Source organism: Ovis aries, chromosome 4, assembly GCF_016772045.2.
Source record: "Ovis aries strain OAR_USU_Benz2616 breed Rambouillet chromosome 4, ARS-UI_Ramb_v3.0, whole genome shotgun sequence".
NCBI classification, from domain to species: domain Eukaryota; kingdom Metazoa; phylum Chordata; class Mammalia; order Artiodactyla; family Bovidae; genus Ovis; species Ovis aries.
The window spans coordinates 683,858-696,581 of record NC_056057.1 but is presented as its reverse complement, the minus strand read 5'-3'; the positions used below and the strand labels follow the sequence as shown (position 1 = coordinate 696,581).

Sequence of the window (12,724 nt, the reverse complement as noted above, 5' to 3'; positions counted from 1 at the left end):
AACCTGATATCAATAAATTTATTACTGATGAAATGTTGAGTTGACTCTACATTTTTCACCTTGCTGTATGTATAACTCAGGGTATAAAAGCCCTGAGAAAAATAAAGTAAACGGGCCTCGCTCACTGAAGCTTGGTCACCCCATGTCATTCTTTCCTTATCTCTTTCTCTATCTTTCTTCATTCACCAACGTCGTCCATCCTGAGGATATTCCTGGACTCTGCTGAGTCTGGACCTCGACAGTATCATAATTTAAAACTTCTGTGTATCAAAGGATGCAATCAACAAAGAGAAAAGGCAACCCACAAAATGGAAGGGAACAAAAACATATCTGATAAGAAGTTCATATCCAGAATATATAAGGAATTTCTACAAATCAGTGACTAATAACAACCCGATTAATAAATGGGCAAACAAATTGAAAGGAACTTTTATTCCAAATTTGTATAACCATGTTCTTTTTTTTTAATTATTTTTTTATTTTTTATTTTTTAAATTTTAAAATCTTTAATTCTTACATGCATTCCCAAACATGAACCCCCCTCCCACTTCCCTCCCCATAACATCTCTCTGGGTCATCCCCATGCACCAGCCCCAAGCATGCTGCATCCTGCGTCAGACATAGACTGGCGATTCAATTCTTACGTGATAGTATATATGTTAGAATGTCATTCTCCCAAATCATCCCACCCTCTCCCTCTCCCTCTGAGTCCAAAAGTCCGTTATACACATCTGTGTCTCTTTCCCTGTCTTGCATACAGGGTCATCATTGCCATCTTCCTAAATTCCATATATATGTGTTAGTATACTGTATTGGTGTTTTTCTTTCTGGCTTATTTCACTCTGTATAATCGGCTCCAGTTTCATCCATCTCATCAGAACTGATTCAAATGAATTCTTTTTTACAGCTGAGTAATACTCCATTGTGTATATGCACCACAGCTTTCTTATCCATTCATCTGCTGATGGACATCTAGGTTGTTTCCATGTCCTGGCTATTATAAACAGTGCTGCGATGAACATTGGGGTACATGTGTCTCTTTCAATTCTGGTTTCCTCGGTGTGTATGCATGTTCTTTACAGTATTATTCAAAAGAATCAAATGTTTAAACAACCAAAGTATCCATTTCCTCATGAATAGATAAACAATATGTGGTATACAGTCAATAAGATATTATTCAACATTTAAAAAGGAGCAAAGTGTATGACTGATGGTGCAACACAGCTAAATTGCGAGGATGTGTTAAATAAGTTGTTCATTTCTCATAAATTTTATCTTCTCTAATAGGTTTATATTTACAAATGAAGTGAAATGAAACTCACTCAGTTGTGTCTGACTCTTTTCGACCCCATGGAATATATAGTCCATGGAATTCTCCAGGCCAGAATACTGGTGTGGGTAGCCATTCCCTTCTCTAGGGGTTCTTCCCAATCCAGGGATCAAATCCAAGTCTCCCACATTGTAGGCGGATTCATTACTGTCTGAGCCACTAGGGGAACTCATATTTACAGATAGTTTTGTAAAAATATACACTTTCCATATACCTTACATTCAATTTCCCCATTATCAGACTATATTATTACAGTATATATGTCACAGCTAATTATCACATATTTTAACTAAAATCCATCCTTTAATTTGACTCCTTTTTTTTTACTAATGCCATTGTTTCTCCTCCAGAATGTTATCCAAGCAACCACATTATATTCACTTTTCATTTTTTTTCAGCTTTTCCAGACAGTGATGATTTCTCTGACTTTTCTTGAATGACCTAGACCTTGATAGCTTTTTTTATTTATTTATTTTTTTATTTTTTTTTAATTTTAAAATCTTTAATTCTTACATGCATTCCCAAACATGACCCCCCCTCCCACCTCCCTCCCCACAACATCTCTCTGGGTCATCCCCATGCACCAGCCCCAAGCATGCTGCACCCTACGTCAGACATGGACTGGCGATTCAATTCTTACATGATAGTATACATGTTAGAATTCCCATTCTCCCAAATCATCCCACCCTCTCCCTCTCCCTCTGAGACCAAAAGTCCGTTATACACATCTGTGTCTTTTTTCCTGACTTGCATACAGGGTCATCATTGCCATCTTCCTAAATTCCATATATATGTGTTAGTATACTGTATTGGTGTTTTTCTTTCTGGCTTACTTCACTCTGTATAATTGGCTCCAGTTTCATCCATCTCATCAGAACTGATTCAAATGAATTCTTTTTAACGGCTGAGTAATACTCCATTGTGTATATGTACCACAGCTTTCTTATCCATTCATCTGCTGATGGACATCTAGGTTGTTTCCATGTCCTGGCTATTATAAACAGTGCTGCGATGAACATTGGGGTACATGTGTCTCTTTCAATTCTGGTTTCCTCGGTGTGTATGCCCAGAAGTGGGATTGCTGGGTCATAAGGGATTGAAGAGAACAAGTTAGACACTTTGTCTTAAAACTCTCCCTGCGTATTTGTCTGGTATTTTACTCACAATTAGACCAAAGTTATAGGTTATTGGAGAACCAACCACAGAGATAAAGTGCTATTTTCATCATATCATATCAGTGGGTAAGTACTCTCAGTGTGATTTATCACTGGGCTCTTAATTCTGATCACCTACTTGAGGTACTGTTTGTCATAATTGCTCCCACAACCCCCCACCCCCCATAAATTTGCTATTTTCCATCATTTCGCACTGTGTTCTTTGGAAAGAGGTCACTTAAGTGTGTGCACAGCTCACACTGAGATGGTGGAGAATTTGAGGGTAGAATATCTATACAAATTATTTGGAATTCTATTTTCTCCTAATTAGTTATGTATTCAGTTATTTGCATCATTATGACTCACAGATATTTATCTTGTACTTTGAGTTATATCTCAGTTCTATGTTCTTTGTTTTCTTGCTGACTTTCTTCCTAGCACTGGGCATTGGGGGCATTCTGGTTTGGTTCCTGTGTCCCACTGGATTATCTTCATCAGTGTGTGTGAAGGGAAGGAACACAAAGGAATGGCCTTCTCCAGAATTCTATACTTTGCATCATCCACATGTAAATACTTCTACAGGGAAGGCAAAAGAGATACACTTGCTCAATCAAAATCTTATATGGAGTGGATTTCAGAAAGTGTGGAGGTGAATCTGGAATCATCTGTCTTCTGATATGCAGGTGAGGACATAAGTCTCCTCATGAGATCAAAGAATCCCTGGTTCTGGACAAACAGAATTTTAGGATTACTTGTTTTTTTCTCAGCCGAGTAAATGGTGTTCAAATTTTCCTTGGGCTGAAAAGAGGGCAATAGAACATCCTAACCTCTGCATGAACTCTTACAGAGCTAACATGACTTTTATTGAAGAGTAACAATTTATATGATACTTGGAGAAAGTGAATCTGATTAATGACACTGTCAATGTCTAATACATATAGCACAGCTATGAAAAAATAGAAAGCTTAGAACATTTCTAGATGTGTTTTGCATTCTAAAGTCAGATGATAGAAATAAAGGACTTGCACAGCAACTTCTGATGAAAATGAGCCCTGCTTGGTAGGAGTATTGGAACTGAGGATGCGAGAGATCAACAAATAGAAATAATATCTGCTTGTGAGTTTCAGGATATATTCCACAGATATGATAGTTTGTGGTGGATGTAGTAGAAAGCAGACGTCCTTTTTCCTCAATAGCATCCAAGTATAGCATAGTGAGAAACACTGTTAGACTGTATTCACAGATTTCCTTAAAGCTTTCATTCATTCAACAGATATTGATCAAGCACCTACTATTTTCTAGGTGCTCAAATTCAGTAGTTTATGGGTAAAAACTCTGATCCTTGTTGCTTCATTCCAACTAGTGTCATTTGTATACATGCAATTTTAATATATGCATATCTATATATCTACATAGTTATACAGATATAAATGTTATGTGAATGATTCACATGTGACTATTATTGATGTATATATATATGTTGACATATATAAATATAGATGAAGAATATATAATATTCTTCATAGATATAAACAGCAAACAATTTTTCATTTGATTGTTGAAGTCTTGAGAAGAGTATACTTGGAAAACACCTAATTAGGCAAGTACACCTTTAGTTAAATGTAGCTGCTGTTGTTCAATGTGATTACAAAGCATTTAGTTATGTAACTACCTCTGTCCTTGCCTCAGTATCTTACTCATGCTCTGAAGTCTTCTATTCTCTCCAAAATATCACTATCCCTCCTGCCTAAATCAGAAGACAATTGTTGTGGCTCAAGGATGTGCAATTGTTAATGATAGTCCATCAACTAAGATGAGGTTTCAAAAAACATTAATTTTTGTTAGTAGAATAAGTTTGATTTTTGTGAGAAGATTCAGGGTCTTGGGCATTCAACAGAGATTTATTGAATAATTTTTTTCAACATCAGAATAAGAAATGATGTCTAACCATGATCATTGCAGTTTCATGCTTTCTAGAATAAATCTGGTTAAAAGAAATATTGTTTAGTACAACACATGATAATAATGTATTTCAAATTTACCACAGAGTACATCTTAAAAATTAGGCATGGCTCATGTAGCTGATGCCAGCAAATGTTTCCTCACACAGAGAATACAAATCTGTGCTCCTGTTGACATCCTTCTAAATATATACATTATTAATACATGAGTATATATATGTAATATATATTATCCTATTTTTACTTATCATTCTAGCACACAATTCTATCTTGCTTTTCACTTTAAAACAGACTTTAGATAGCATTGCTTATGTATCTGCTTTGCTTTTATGAATGGCTTTATCAACGGATGGTATTACTATAAGTATCAACCTTATTCATTAAACTCCTTTCAGATGTGCTTTAAGTCATTTTTTATCTTTTGTTGCCTTAGAAAGTGTTGCAACGATAGCTATTATCCTTGTGAGCGAGAGTATCTGTAGGGGATGAAATCACTAGATCTATGTCTATGTGCAGTTGTAATATTATAGATGGTGAAAATTGCCTCTTAAGAGACTGTGCCCAATTATATTCCTACAAAAGTGAGGTTGACTAACACCCACAACTCATTAGCACTCTATGTCAACAGACTTGCACCACAAAAAATACTTTATAAAAATGATAGATGAAAATATCATCTAAATGGACATTAAATTTGAATGTATTAACAAGTGAATACAAATGAGCACATTCTCATGTAGTTAATTATATGATTTTTGTGACCCCATGGACTGTGGCCCATCAGACTCCTCTGTCCATGGGATTTCCCAGGCAAGAATACTGGAGTTGGGAGCCATTCCCTTCTCCAGAGGATCTTCCCGACCAAGGGATTGAACCTGGTCTCCTGTATTAAAGGCAGATTCTTTAACATCTGAGCCATCAGGGAAGCCCCTAATTATACTTAATAAGGAGAAAAGTCTCTTTTAAAATGGATTATTTTGCCTACTACTTATTTTGCCATATTTTAAGCTTTAACAGTGAAATCCATTTATATTTGAAAATTATTATCTTTCTAGCATATAAATAGTAAACATACTTTTCCAGTTTGATATTTGTAATTTGCTATTAACTTCTATTTGAATAAAATAAAGGTGTGAATGCCTGCTCCTTCACTTAGTCGTGTCCTACTCTGTGTCCCATGATCTGCAACTCAACAGGCTCTTCTGTCCATGGAATTTTCCAGGTAGGAATACTGGCATGGGTTGCCATTCCCTTCCCCAGGGGATCTTCCCAACAAAGGGATTAAACCCATTTCTCCTGCATCTCCTGCATTGGCAGGCAGAATTTTTTTTTTTTAACCATTGAGCTACCCAGGAAGCCCTAATATAGGGGACATAAATCAATTTGTCTAATGTTTGGCATTTAGCTAGATATGATAAATAATATTTGCCTTTTAATTTTCATATTCTCTTACGTAAGATGAGAGTACAGGACTTTCAAGATATATATCACAAAAATGTTAATGAAATGTTTCAGGTATGACTTGGAGCTTCTTGAGTTCATTTTCTAAATTCCTGGTGCTTGATTTTAAACCTGAAAATTGAAACAGTGTTCTGATTTATGGGAAATGTTTTACTTATATTTTTCCTTCATTTTAGACTCACTGAGACTCTGTGTCTTAAGAAAGCATATTGAAAGACTCAGAAAAATAATGAAGTGGACAACATAGTATAAATTAAAGATTTTACATTTTAATAATAGGAGTTAACTTTAAAACTGTAAACAACTCAAAATGTTTGAGAAATAGAATAAAAAGTAAACTTAGTTGAAAGCAACCTATTAAAATAGGTGACATGATGGCCTGGACCAAATTACTGTGTATTCATTACTAAAATTTTATGTTGATTGTTTCTTTCTCTCTGTATCACCCTCTATCTTGTGTGGGTACTTATTGTGTCTGAAGTATAATTTATTTTTCATTGTTTTCCTATTTCTTGTATCATTATTTTCATATGCAGTCAAGGAAATAAAGTATTATACATTCTTTTTCATTCAGATAAAAGTAATACATAGCAGATAAATGAGTGCCCTTTGAATAGTGGCAGTCCCACACTTATTTGAGCTCTGACCCTTATTAGTACCTTTCCTTTTCTCCTTTGCAGAATTTCTTTCTAACCAGTGCTTTCCTCTCATCAAGTGAAACGATGCTGCAAAATAACAATGTAACTGAGTTCATACTGTTAGGATTGACAAAGGATCCTGAGAGACAGACAATGGTGTTTGTAACCTTCCTCATTTTCTATTTCAGAACCGTGGTGGGGAATTTGCTTATTATCATGACCATCAAGTCTAGCCGAACACTTGGGAGCCCATGTACTTCTTCCTATTTTATTTGTCCTTGGTTGATTCCTGCTTTTCAACTTCCATGACTCCCAGATTAATTGTAGATGCTCTGTCTGCAAAGAAAAGCATATCCTACAGTGAGTGCCTGACTCAGGTCTTTGCACTGCATTTTCTGGCTCCATGGAGATCTTTGTCCTGGTCCTCATGGCCATGGATTGCTATGTAGCCATTTGCAAGCCTTTGCATTATCCAACCATCATCAGCCGGGAAGCCTGCATCATCTTGATTGTTCCTGCAGGGATAGGATCTTTTATACATTCTATGGCTTATCCTGGCCTTGAGATTGCCCTTCTGTGAATCCAATTTGATTGATCACTATTGCTGTGATATGCAGCCCTTGTTGAAACTTGCTTGCATGGATATTTGTGTGATGAACCTACTGGTGGTGTTTAAAGTGGGTTCATTTGCACAAGTGGTTTTATAATTCTGATAATCTCCTATATTGTTATCTGGCATTCACTACAAAACCAAAATGAAGAAGGGAGGAAAAAAGCTCCTCCACTTGCACTTCCCATGTTATTGTAGTTGTCTTATTTTTCGGGCCATGTATATTTATCTATTCCTGCCCCCCAATCACTTTTCCCATGGACAAGATGGTGATGGTATTTTATACTATTGAAACACCCTTCCTCAATCTGCTCATCTACACACTGAGGAATACAGATGTGAAACATGTCATAAGAAAGTTATGGCATGTCGGAATTACCTCAGAAGCCAAAAGATGAATTGAGGACCTTGCTTGATTACTTATTGAGTCATGGTTTAACTGAGTCTGTACAGATATATGATAGTATGTGTTTATTATGGGAATAATATATTCTTTCATGAAAGGTTATGAGTTGCTACTTTTTTCTAGTTCACAAGTGAGAAGAATGCCAAAGGTTCTCATTCTTATATAGACCAAATTTACCAATTCCAACCTTGTTCTCCTGTTTATTTTGAAACAAATTCAGTAAAATGATATGTTTTCCTTTTCTCATTTTTTTTTAATTTTTAAATTCCAGGTCAATGCAAAGTTCACTGCCTATATGCTATGCATGAGGAAAGCCATATATTATAAAAATTGTTTTTAAAATATATTATAAAAAGTTTAAAAAATTATAAGAAGTAATAATTATTCCATCATAAAATCATCTAATTTACTCCTGTATAAAACCAGCACACACATATATACATACAGACACTGTACAGGTTGTCATCGTTATTTGTATTTCAGATGAAAGAATGATGAAGTTAAAGAGATAAAGAAGAAAACAAAATAAGTTAACATGCAGGTGAAAAATAAAGTTAAGATAATAGGATCAGCTATACAAGGAAAGAAAATTTAGGAACTTTTATGTGTTTCAAAAGTATTTGTAGTTAAAATTTGGAAAAACGCAATTTTTAAACAAGTTTTAGAACATAATATACACATGATGCATAATTTTGAATATTCACCTGCCCTCAAAAGTGATTCAGAGAAAAGAGAAACTGTGAACTCTAAGCATCCTTTCACTTCTCTCAGGAAGTAGAATGCCTGATATATATCCAGTGCTTTTTTGTTTTCATCCTATGTCTCAAAAAATATTATGAAGTTCCATATGTCTTTTGAAGATATACAAACAGAAAATCTGAAGTTCAGAGAAGTGAACATACCCTTGAGGTTGTTCTAAAAAGTACCAGAAGCAAGGCTTTAAGCCAGATCCATATGTATTCTCTGTAAGAAATAAAGGCCTCTACTCCACTTTATCCCTTAATTCACACATCTTCAACGTGGCCTACAACACAGGAAAAGTCAGGAATTGATGAAGTGGCCATGAACTGTTTTTATTCTAGCTTAGAGATGAGTAGTAGAACATTATGATTAAGAGTATGAGCTTTGAACTCAGACTCTATGAATCTAAATTCTGTCTCTACCATCTTATGGTCCTTTAATTTCAAGGAAAAGAGATGGAATACTGGGCCTCGTTTTTGTGTGTAGATTGAAAACGAAAATAATTCCTATCTTATAGGCTTGCTGGGAGGATTAAACAAGTAGTATACATAAAGAACTCTGAATAAACCTGACAATATAGTAAGTCTATTTATTTTCATCATAAAGTGGATTTTTAAAAAAATCTACTAAAATTTATAAATTTTAATAACAGCCATCTTATATATTTACCTATAACAGTTTTATTTCATTCAGTGAATGCGCTTAACTATAAAGCACATTGGTTCAGTATTGTTAGCAGTATTAAATATAAATCTTAGAGGATGTTAAACGCATTGCTATTGCTTAAGACATAAAGAAATCTTTAGGGAACAAGAGTCAAGGCTTTTACATTTTGTGTCACCAGCTTTAAATATGAGTTAATGTGGAATCTGAATAAAAACCAAAAGAATAACAAATCATAGTCAACTCACAGATGAATGGATAAAGAAGTTGTGGTACATACATGCAATGGAACAATGCTGCTGCTGCTGCTGCTAAGTTGCTTCAGTCATGTCCGACTCTGTGGAACAATACTCAGTAATAAAAAGGGATGTATCAGAGTCAGTTCTAATGGGGTGGATGAACCTAGAGCCTATACAGAGAGAAGTCAGAAAGAGAAAATCAAACATTGTATATTAACACATATATACATGGAATCTAGAAAGATGGTACTGAGGAACCTATTTGCAGGGCTGCAATGGAGACAGACACAGAGAACAGACTTATGGATGAAAGTGGGGGTGGGGAGGGGGAGAGGGGGAGCGGAGTGGAGAGAGAAGCCTGCAAGCATAGACACCACCACATGTAGAACAGAGAGCCAATGGGGCTTTGTTGTATGGCTCAGGGAACTCAAACTGGGGCTTCGTAACAACCTAGAGGGCTGGGAAAGGGTGAAAGTGGGAGGGAGACCTTGGAGGGAGGAATATATGTACCCCTATGGCTAATTAATGTCAGTGTATGGGAGAAATCAAACCCATATTGTAAAGCAATTATCCTTTGATTCAAAATAAATTTAAAAAGAAATAGTCACTTCATAGAAACAGAAAAGTGTGTGCTAGGGGCTGAGGGCTTGAGGAAATAGAAATAGGTTGATGAAGCTCTACAAACTTTCAGTGACAAGATGAAAAAGTTTTGACGATATAATGTGGCATATGATGACTACAGTTGAAAGCGTGGTGACTGTATTGCATCACTTAAATACTCTCACCAAAAGAAAGAAAAGAAAATGTAGTTATGGAAGTGTTACAGAACCAGATGGGAGAAATCATTTCACAATTTATCGCTGTTGTTGGTAAGTCATGTTGAACTCTTGCTATGCCATGGACTGTACCTGCCAGGCTCCTCTGTCCATGAGAATTCCCAAGCAAGAATACTGGAGTAGGTTGCCATTTTCTTTTCCAGGAGATCTTCCCTACCTTCCAGGGATTGAACTTTCATCTCCTGCACTGGCAGGTGTACTCTGTACCCCTGAGTCACCTGGGAAGCCCAGGTTCCTCTGTCCATAGAATTCTCCAGGACAGAATACTGGAGTTGGTAGCCATTCCCTTCTCCATGGGATCTTCCCAACCCAGGAATTGAACCTGGGTCTCCTGCATGGTTTCCCTCGTGGCTCAGAGGTTAAGGCGTCTGCCAGCAATGTGGGAGACCCAGGTTCGATCCCTGGGTCAGAAAGATCCTCTGGAAAGGAAATGCAACCCACTCCAGTATTCTTGCCTGGAGAATGCCATGGATGGAGGAACCTGGTAGACTACGGTCCATGGGGTTGCAAAGAGTCGGACATGGCTGAGCGACTTCAAGCCTCCTGCATGGCAGGTAGACTCTTTACTGTCTGAGTCATTTCCATAGTCCTCTGTGTGTGTGCTCAGTTGCTCAGTTGTGTCTGACTCATTGCAGCTCCATGTACTAAAGTCCACCACCCTCCTCTGTTCATGAATTTTTCAGGAATTCTGGAGTGGGTTGCCATTTCGTCTTCCATGGGATCTTCCAACTGAAGAATCAAACCCATTTCTCTTGAGTCTCCTACATTGGCAGGTGGATTCTTACCACTGTGCCCCCTGGGAAGCCCATGTAACCCTCTAATGGATGAAACAGATTTTGAATTCAAATACTTCGAAGTGGCTTCCATCAATTTTATGCTTGCACTGCTATCTGTGACTCATGTCTCATGCATTGGCACCCAGATTTTTTAACACTAGTTCTACCTGGGAAGTCCAATCAATACTAGGTTTCCAGAAAAGGTTTGATGCTGAAAAGAAGAGAGAAGTTCTCTATCTGACATGAGTGTAGAAATTAACTGTATTGCAGATCCCACACTAGAATTATGCCATTGTTGCTATTCACAGGACATTCAGCATTCATAGAAACTCAGGTTCAAATAGAGAAAGGGAATTCACAAGCTTAGGTTGCATGTGCAGGATATATAAGTTCCTACTCAAGACAGGCAAAATCTGTCTATCAAAGAAGATAATTAATTCTTGGGAGAGAAAAAAGATATAAGACAAAGTACTTGAATCTTAGTGGCTGACTGTGACTATGAAGTTGCTCAGTCATGTCCAACTCTTTGTGACCCGGTGGACTGTAGCCTACCACGCTTCTCCATCCAAGGGATTCTCCAGGCAAGAATACTGGAGTGGGTTACCATTTCATTCTCCAGGGGATCTTCCCAACCCAGGGATCGAACCCAGGTCTCCTGCATTGCAGGCAGACACTTTAACCTCTGAGTCACCAAGGAAGCCCGAATCTTAGTGGGAACCTCTTTAAATATCCATGCATTGCAGGCAAAAATGTTTTCTTAGCTTATTCACATCTACAGAGCAAGATTCATCAAGGGTGAAATGAATATTCTGGTGTGTTTCCACCACACATGGTGCCTCCTGTCCATGAGAAGAAAGCCATCTATGGAAGCACATTTCTCCATGGTGTTCCAGCTGAATCCATTCCCAAGTTAAGTTCCAGGTTTTCTGTGAAAACTTGTTGATGCTTTAGGCTAGAAGTGAAGATTTAAGCCTTATAAAATGACTTACTCATTCACTGTTGATGTGGTACTGAATTGTATGAATACTGTCCTTTGGAGTGTGTCATAGTTTTGTACTGAAAGTTATTTATCCCAAGAGGACGTCTGTTTGCAAGGGGATTTGTTCTGAATACCCCCAAATATCACTAAGATCATATAAGATCTGAACATAAGTTCTTCAATAGTGCTGATTCTTATTAAAGATTGTTAATTTCCATATATAGTAATGACTATGTTTCATCGCTTTTCATATAGGGCAATAGAACATTTAATCATCACCTCATTTCTAAAAAGAGGGTTAATGAATATAATTAACCTAATTTAGCAGATGAAGAAATAATTGAGGTTATGAAACTTGAAATAATAGAGATTATGAAATTTGTAGGACTCAATTCTCTAACACCAGATACTCTTCTTTTGCCGAGACATAGTTTTTAATAATTAAGGCTAATCACGAGAATGAAAACAAACTTGAAACACACTTCACACTCAAGACTTTTACATTTAGTAAATGTAAATACTAAATGATGAAAATCATCATCTGTTTAATCCAAACATGAATAGGAAGAACTCTTCCTGTGCTCAATCATTATGGATAATGTTAGTCTTTGTAGTTTTTCTTTGTTTAACAAAATTCCAGATGATTATTTCTGTTTATTTCATGGTTAAATATTTATTTGTATTACTTATCAAAATACCAATTATTTCAGTCTCCTAGGTGCATCAGTTCTGTTAAGCCGCTCAGTTGTGTCCGACTCTTTGGACCCCAAGAATTGCAGCATGCCAGGCTTCCCTGTCCATTACCAACTCCCGGAGTTCACTCAAACTCACATCCATTGAGTTGGTAATGGCATCCAGCCATCTCATCCTCCATCGTCCCCTTCTCCTCCTGCCCCCAGACCCTCCCAGCATCACAGAGTTTTCCAATGA

The 12,724-nt window shown here is 36.8% G+C and overlaps 1 pseudogene; it reads left to right on the top strand.

Moving 5' to 3' along the window:
- Positions 1 to 6,628: 6,628 nt before the first annotated feature.
- Positions 6,629 to 7,552, top strand: LOC114114504 (olfactory receptor 4C11-like; annotated as a pseudogene).
- The last annotated feature ends 5,172 nt before the right edge of the window (positions 7,553 to 12,724 follow it).